Source organism: Sinocyclocheilus anshuiensis, unplaced genomic scaffold (genome assembly GCF_001515605.1).
Source record: "Sinocyclocheilus anshuiensis isolate Anshui unplaced genomic scaffold, SAMN03320099.WGS_v1.1 scaffold116, whole genome shotgun sequence".
NCBI classification, from domain to species: Eukaryota; Metazoa; Chordata; class Actinopteri; order Cypriniformes; family Cyprinidae; genus Sinocyclocheilus; species Sinocyclocheilus anshuiensis.
Window position 1 is genome coordinate 686,477 of NW_015554064.1, and position 8,100 is coordinate 694,576.

Sequence of the window (8,100 nt, forward strand, 5' to 3'; positions counted from 1 at the left end):
GGGTTAATGGGAGGCCGCTCTGCTCTTCTCCTGTTCGCTGGACATCGCATCGGCCGGCAGCTTGAAGTAATTCACCACCTCTTTTCTTTTCATCCGATCGCAGATTGAATGTCTCGCTCGCGTCTACAGGGGGGTTTAATTGCCCTGAGCTTTACTGAAAGTGGATCAAGATGGCCAGCTCTGTGACACCGGACCTGCGGATTGAGCCGCCAACATCCGCATCGCTGCACATGCAAATACATCAACCCTGTGAAAGACTGAGATTGACCACCATCTCATGCATGCATTTAAATCGAATGTTCCCGTTAATGCGTTTAAATGCATGCTATTCAAATGCAAAAATGTTTATTCTCATATTGCACCAACAATATTGATCCAATAATCAAAGAAATTGCAGACAATATATTTTTAATTAAGTAATATATTAAAAAATAATTCTATATATATATAATTTTTTTTTTCATTTATGTATTTTTTTTTTTTTTTGCAAACAAAAATTCATTTAAATATTTTTACAAATTAGCTTAAGTAATATATATATAAAATAATACTAAACAAATTTTCAGGTAGTTTTTTTTTTGCAAACATATCATGTAAATATGTTTAACTTTTTAGTGAAATTAAATTAGCTTAAGCATTTGTGAATTCTATTTTGTAAATTAATTAATTCTGAGACTGCTGCAGCTCCATATTATTTGACTGACTTCATGAGTCTGTTCGGCATGATGAATATGATCTGAAGGTCTACAATGGTTTCATCTCATGCATTCATTCATAAATAAAAGTTAGATGTTCTGATATACACTAGACACTTCTAGGCACATCTATTGCATTTCACTCACTATATTCAGCATTTCGTGGGTCATCTGAACTTCTTTTATATGTGGAGTTGAAATGAAGCATAAGTAGTGACTGAGTGGTCTGTGCTTTAATCCGCTGACAGACAGACGGACTCGAGCTCAGACCTGTGTCACAACAACAGCAGCAGAGCGGTTGGGTTTCACAGGAACCTGTCAGGAGCTTTTGTCTGTGGATGAGGAACCGTGTGCGTGTGTTTGGATGATGGATGGCATATAAAGACATACCTGAACTCCTCTGTGAAACCAGAAACCCCAGAGCGAGCCAGCGAGATGGAAAAGCCATCGTGAGCCCCGATCTTTCTTCTGCTGGTTTGTCTTGCGTCTGTGAGTCTATAACGTTTTCCGTTTGGGTTGTGAAACAAGAACCGGGTCATATCGGCCGGGCAACAGTTACAATATAAGCATAAAGATAAAAAAAATAAAGCAACATCGTAAATACTGTAATCGGCTGTTTATTTGCTCATTAAATATAGGAAACAACTCAATGTTCTAATAGCATCTGATTCTTTAATGAATCAATTCAAGACTCTGATTCAGTGATTCAGTTGCATAATCACTCCAAAATGTTTAAAGTCTTTTCATTTTCCATTTCATTTTTGTAAGCAGGTAACATCGGTTTATTAAAATGAATAAATAAATTTGTATTATTTTTATTTTATTATAAAACTAAATATAAAAAAATATTAATATATTAAATGTGTGGAACAAAACGAAATGAAATATTTATAAAATATAAAATATTTATATTTAATACTATTGAACTATTATTGAATAATAATGATAATAATAATAAGAATGAAAAAATATTTACTTTTAAATTAAATTTTAAATTACTTTAGTTATTTTTTATTCAATATTATTAATATTATTCAAATTTACAAGTATATAAATATAATACATATTTATAAAATCTTAAATATTAATATTTAATATTATCAAATAACATTAAATAATAATACACTATTACATATTTATAAAAATACTAATTTTTACTGTATTTTACTGTTTGCATTAAAGAAGACATAAATAGAAATATAGATTACACTGAATAATTGCTGAAAGGCTAAAAAAATTAGGATTTTAATTTTTTGCTATATTGCCAAGACCTTCTTATAAGTAAAAAATAGACTGGAAATGTATGATTGTCTTGACAAATGTTTTTTTGAATGTTTATATTCTTCTGATGTGGACTAAAACTCTGCAGCGCTACCGAATCAACAATGACATTAAAAAAAAATCATGTTTTATGCGAGTTTACAGTCTGATCTGAGACTAGGCAGCACTAAATCAGACAAGCGAGAGTTCGCACACCTGTCAGCGATCGCAGGCATTTCGTGTCTTCGTGCATTTTATATTCATATACAGTAACTTCAGATACCGGTCTGGAGTCGTGACACCACTGCAAACTAAAAGAATCATTAATGGAGTCATTAAGTAATCAGAATCAGAATCAGAAGTGTTCAGTTCCTCACAAACCCCATCTGTACTTTGTGAGTTCACAGCTCCAGTCTTCTCTCCGAATCCCCAAAAGAGCACCCATCACCCATAATGCATCTGTGCTCGGGTTTAATGGAGCGCCGAGGCCATATTTGACTCTTTGAGTGATTCACACACACTCTTACCGGCAGTCTTTAAAACGCATGCTGAGAACTTCTTCATGAAGAGCTGACGATCAACAAACGGATGGATGGATGGATGGATGGATGGCGTGCATCGGGACGCATTAGCGGAGGCTTTGAATTGTTTCCCCGTGCGCGGGACGTCCCGGTGGGATATCAAAGACAGAGCGGCTGTAAATCTCCCGCCGGCCGCAGTCAGAGTGTCAAAAGTCAGACGCATTTAGTTTGCAGCGTGTGACACGTTGAAGAGATAATAATTTAAATCATCTGTGCTTTCATCTTCAGAGCCTCAGAGAGATCAGAGATGTGCCGAGCTTTATTTCTTTCACATGCAACACTTCATGCGTTTACGAGAAAAACACGAGCTGAAAGACATCCAGAAATCACAACTGATTCTATTGACTTTCAGAATAAATGACTCCCATCTCACGGTGAATGATTCATCAGTGCAAGTTATTATAAAGAATTCAAGTCTGTAAGTAAGTTCAGAAAAACTAACATTATTTTATTTTATAATTAAAGATTAATATTATTACATATAAAAATACTATTAAATATTTATAAAATATTTATATTCAATATTATAAAAGTATTATAAAATAATATTACATAATAATAATAATAATAAATAATTGACTTTTAAATTAAATATTGATTTACTTTCACATAATTTTTTTATTTTTAATTGTATTATTCATATTCATATTATTATTATTATTATTATATATTATTTAAAAAATAACATTAAACTTTTTTAATTTACATTCAGCATCTTAAATAAATGTAAAAATAAATGTAAATTTAAAATTCAAATAAATTAAATAAAATTAATGTAAAATGTATTATATAATCAAAAGAAAATTAAGTTAAAATTGAAATGTTTTTATTTTGTTGAATGTTTTAATAATAATAAACTTGTTATTATTATTATTATTAACTTAATATTTTTAATATAATTCATTTAAACTTTACTTTTTTAATATGATAATCATTATTTTATGTTCACATATTTTAAATCACACAGCACTGGCCAAACTGTGCAGTGAAATAAAAGCAGTAAAACAGCACCGGCCCACTGGGTTTAATTCAAACAAGCCTACAGCCGCCAAAGCCAGACCACACAGACAAAATGAGCACTTTCCCACACGCAGGCTTTTAGAAATCCCACCCAAAACACCCAAAGCCCTGTAATGGCTTTCTCTCATTACGCCGCAGTAGAAATGACTCCTGCAGCCGCTGACACTCAATAACACCGACACACTCCCAAAGAACCGCTTATCAGACACACGATACTCACGGATATCACAACACACACGCTACGATTAAAGACCGATTCACTGAGGTCAGATCAGATCCAAGGACGAGGATGATGATGATGAATCTGTGGTCGTCACTTCATCAGCTGCTCCACAGACAGCAGAAAAGTCAAGCTCAAAGCTCTCAAACAAGTATTATAGAGTACAAGTACACACTGCATAGTATTCAGCAAGTAAACAAACTAGTACTCCATTCCCAACACAAAGTCCGTGTCTGAACCCAAAGTTGTAATGAGCTTTATCGGAGCTCTCGCTCGTGGGAAAATCAGCCTCCGAATCACACAGCACTCGTTAATGTGTGTGAAACAGAGTATAAATTAACGTGTTTATCTTGTCATTTATTCAATGGTAAAATACTTTCTTACATCCCAAATTACACTTTAAACACTTTCAAAACATCGATTTGCTTGAAAAGCGGCCCAACTTCTGACTCAACCAACGGCGTGAGTTCGGGGGCGGGGCTATCTGCGTGACTGACCAATGGCAGGCGAGGAGGGTGTTTGAGGAAACTGTTTGAAAACAGTCATTATTTTTTCCAGTTCAGTTTGGTGACACTAACAGAGCACTAATGAAAACACTGTAAAACACGTTTTAACTGTGAACGTGACGGCTTCAGCTTTATTCACAACAATCACAATTATTTCAGCAATTAATCACTGATGCAAACCTCAACCAGACATTAAATACTGTATGAATCAAATGCAAAATAAAAACATCAGCCACCGAAAAAAACGTCTCGCACAGATTGTCTTACCTCAGTCCGCAGATGAATGAAGCTCCTTATGGATTTATGATGTTCAGATCTCTCAACATCTACAAGAACAATCAAACAGAATGTAAGACCTTGATGAGGAACAATAAATCATATCCCTATAAGTTATGCAATATCATTTAATAGCCTATCGAAATAAGTGGTCAGGAATCATCCCTGATCAAACCGCAATTCATCAGCAATAATCTAAACAATGAGAGCTTGATGTGTTTGGTTTCATTACTAATCATTTGCATGCTTGAAAATCTAGGCTAAACTGACACAAACTCTACACAGACTTAATAAAGTCTCTTAATTCAAATGCACGAGCATGAATGCAGTTAAACCTCTCACTCGAGTGTTTCTCCGTCCATCACAACAGACGCACTTTATTTTCCTTAAACTAAAGCTAAGTGCCGACAGCTGCTCGTGAGAATGATCCTGAGACACTGCGGTAACTTTCGCAAATACGCACGCGAACGACCCGAAATCTGCGCGCGGCTCACAGATCGCCAGTGCGTTTGTCGATCAACACGGCGAATGAAACCCTGAGAGTCCCAGTGATCGCGTCAGACTGGCGTCCAAACACTCACCTTCATCCACGAGCCTCTACAGTCCGTCAGAAAGCGGCATCAGCTCCTCACGAGAAACTTCTGGCGATGAATTACTCGATGCAGCTTGTGCTGGAGACTCCTTCTGCCCCACTCGAGGAGGTAAGCTGGTTTTCTTTCCTTCAGAGAGAGAGTGAGTGTGTGTGTGTGTGTGTGTGTGTGTGTGTGTTGAGGCGCACAGGCTCCAACCACTGACGCTTCAGAGAAATACACCTCAATAAAAACTCCGCATCCGATATGGCCAAAAAAATCATATCTCGGTATTTTTTGGCTGAATTGCGATGTACGATATATCGGTATTTTCTAAATGTTGCTATTTGGATTAAGTAAAAAGTATTTATATTAAAAAAAAAGATATATAACCTATATGTATGTATGTGTATATATATATATATATATATATGCCCAATGTTGTCCAATGAAACAATGTTCTTATTAAAAGCTATTAAAACAAATATACAGGTATACGTCTGCAAGATGTCTGTTAAAGATCTCTTCATCTGGAAAGCATCTGCTGTGTACAAGCATCTGATAGACGTCTTTAAGATGTCAGTTTTACATGCATTCTAAATCTTAAAGACATCTTCTAAACGTCTATTTGACGTCAGATAGGAGACATCTTGCAGATGTAAATGCAGAAGTCTCTGTGATGTACGTGTGCTGTCAGGGTAGTGAATGTAACCAAGGCTATGCTATATAATAGCCTATGTGCATAAAAAGGGTTACAATCACATTGCATTCTAACATTACAATCTAAAAACAAATATGATGCTTCTTAAGGCAGAAGTTAAACTCACTAAACTAAAACAAAAACACATACTAGTTGAATGAGGCTATTTTGATTACCCCATTACAACAGTCTAACTTTACAGTTAGGCTACTGCTCTCATAAAAATACACTTAGGCCTACTTGTAGGTTTAAAATTCTAGATACGGCGCATTTTTTGTCCAAAAAGAAATATTGTACCAGAATGTATATTTAGAATGTTTATTCTTATTCTATTACGTCTGTTGGTTTAGCGGAGAATTGCACGCAGAAGGCTCATCTCATCCACCCCTGACAGGAAAAATTAAAATATTGTAATGACTTTCTAACATTTACAGATGGAGGTTGTGAAATGTAAGTCCTGCTCTGTGGAAAACAGCGCATCTCCAACGCATTAAACAGCATCTCTGTCAGCAGCGCATGAGTCTGTCAGAGCAGCTTTAAACTAGACCTGTTAACTATATCTTACCAGTTATTTTAAAGCCCTTAATATAAAGCTTGTCTCATGTTTAGAACAAATCAGATTATGCACTTTCCCCGCAGCAGCTCACTCTATGTCCACTGCTATTATTATTATTCAGATGCGCTCGAATCAAACCACTGTAGATATCGATATAAATGTTATTGCCTCATACATACCATATCGCTTAGGCCTATAAAAAATATATCGATATATTGTACAAACTCGATGTACTGCCCAGCCCTACTTCACCATCAAAAACACACCTTCAGCAGCATATGCATACAACTCAAACTATATCATAAAATAGGCCTATATAAAATAAAAATCTCAAACCTCGCAGAAACCACAGAAAATACACCATCATATAATCCAAAAATACAAAATATGAACCTAATGCACCTGAAATTGCAACAACCTGAAATGGCCTATGTTTATATAACATACAATACACCTACATCACCATATTCCTGCTCTGAACCTCAAACTATCAGAAATACATCTTTATCAAACACATAGCTGTAACAAAAAGAAAAGTGAATTTTTTGAACAGGTGGTGGCACTATGGAGTAGCCTATGTCGTAAAGACCCCAAAATTGGTCAGATTACTATTCAGGACCAGTGTATTAATAATACATCTGTGTATTAAATTTTAGCATTTTCCTAGGTTGGTTCTTCAACCATATTAGGCTATAGCTACCTGAAACTAAATAATCTAGTAGGCTATATAAAAATAATCTGAAATTATGTAATTAAATATATCTACACAGTGCTTGAAGTGGATAAATCTAATTAATTAGTTATAGAAAAATATAACATTTTAAGGCAATTAAGGCAATTTTATGAAAATTATTTCATAAGGTGTGTTTGACCGGAAGCGGTGCTGCGCAGACCGATCGGTGTTTGACATCAAAGTAACGCGAGAGCGATTCGAAAGCATAAAGAGCCGTCTGCTCTCTAATCGCTCTCGCGATACTTTGATCTCATACGCCGATCGAAGTCGAACACACGTGCAGTTAATGGTGATGAACAAGATGCAGGACAGCAACTCACTGCGTGATGGAGCCTATAGAATGAGGTTATATGACCCTGTATGAGATTTTGTCTTAATTTTTATATCATATGAATGATAGTTAAGCAATACCACACGAGTGATGCTTTTGTCCCGAATAGCACGAGCGTAGATGTGATAGGCCTATTGATTTTATACAACAGTTCAATAAATAAGAACTTAATATTGTGTTTTATTTTCGCAGTTTTGCCAACGCAAATATTACCTATTAAAGCCACAGCAGAACTGTTGTGCGTCTCCAAGCAACACACAATTGTGAATGAATCCGTGTTTTGAACGAATCGGGTGAACCAATGATTCGAAGAAAATGAAAAAATAAACAATTCTAAAGCTACTTTTTGTAATATCTATTTCATGATTTTCTCATGTAACAAAAAGAACAAATAAGGGAGATGAAGTGTTTAAGGAGTAATGAAATATAGGCCAAATTACGGACATTTGTGTTATAAGCATTTCAATTTATACCAAACAAATGTGTTTATAGACTAAATACCATAAAACTCTTTTAGATATTATAATTATTACAATTTTACCTTTTAAAACGAAGTTGTTTACTCACACACACACACACAGACACACACACACACACATATATATATATTGTGAATGAATCCGTGTTTTGAACGAATCGGGTGAACCAATGAT

The 8,100-nt window shown here is 35.1% G+C and overlaps 1 protein-coding gene across 1 annotated transcript in view; it reads right to left on the minus strand.

The window, feature by feature from the left end:
• The window catches only part of LOC107668636 (bone morphogenetic protein receptor type-1B-like), a 101,501-nt gene extending 96,212 nt beyond the window's left edge, over nucleotides 1-5,289 (minus strand). The window contains exons 1-2 of the mRNA XM_016460581.1: nucleotides 5,140-5,289; nucleotides 4,550-4,608 (exon numbers count right to left, since the gene is read on the minus strand). The gene's annotated coding sequence lies outside the window, so the exon portion shown is untranslated. The remainder of the gene's footprint in view (nucleotides 1-4,549; nucleotides 4,609-5,139) is intronic.
• Nucleotides 5,290-8,100: the final 2,811 nt, after the last annotated feature.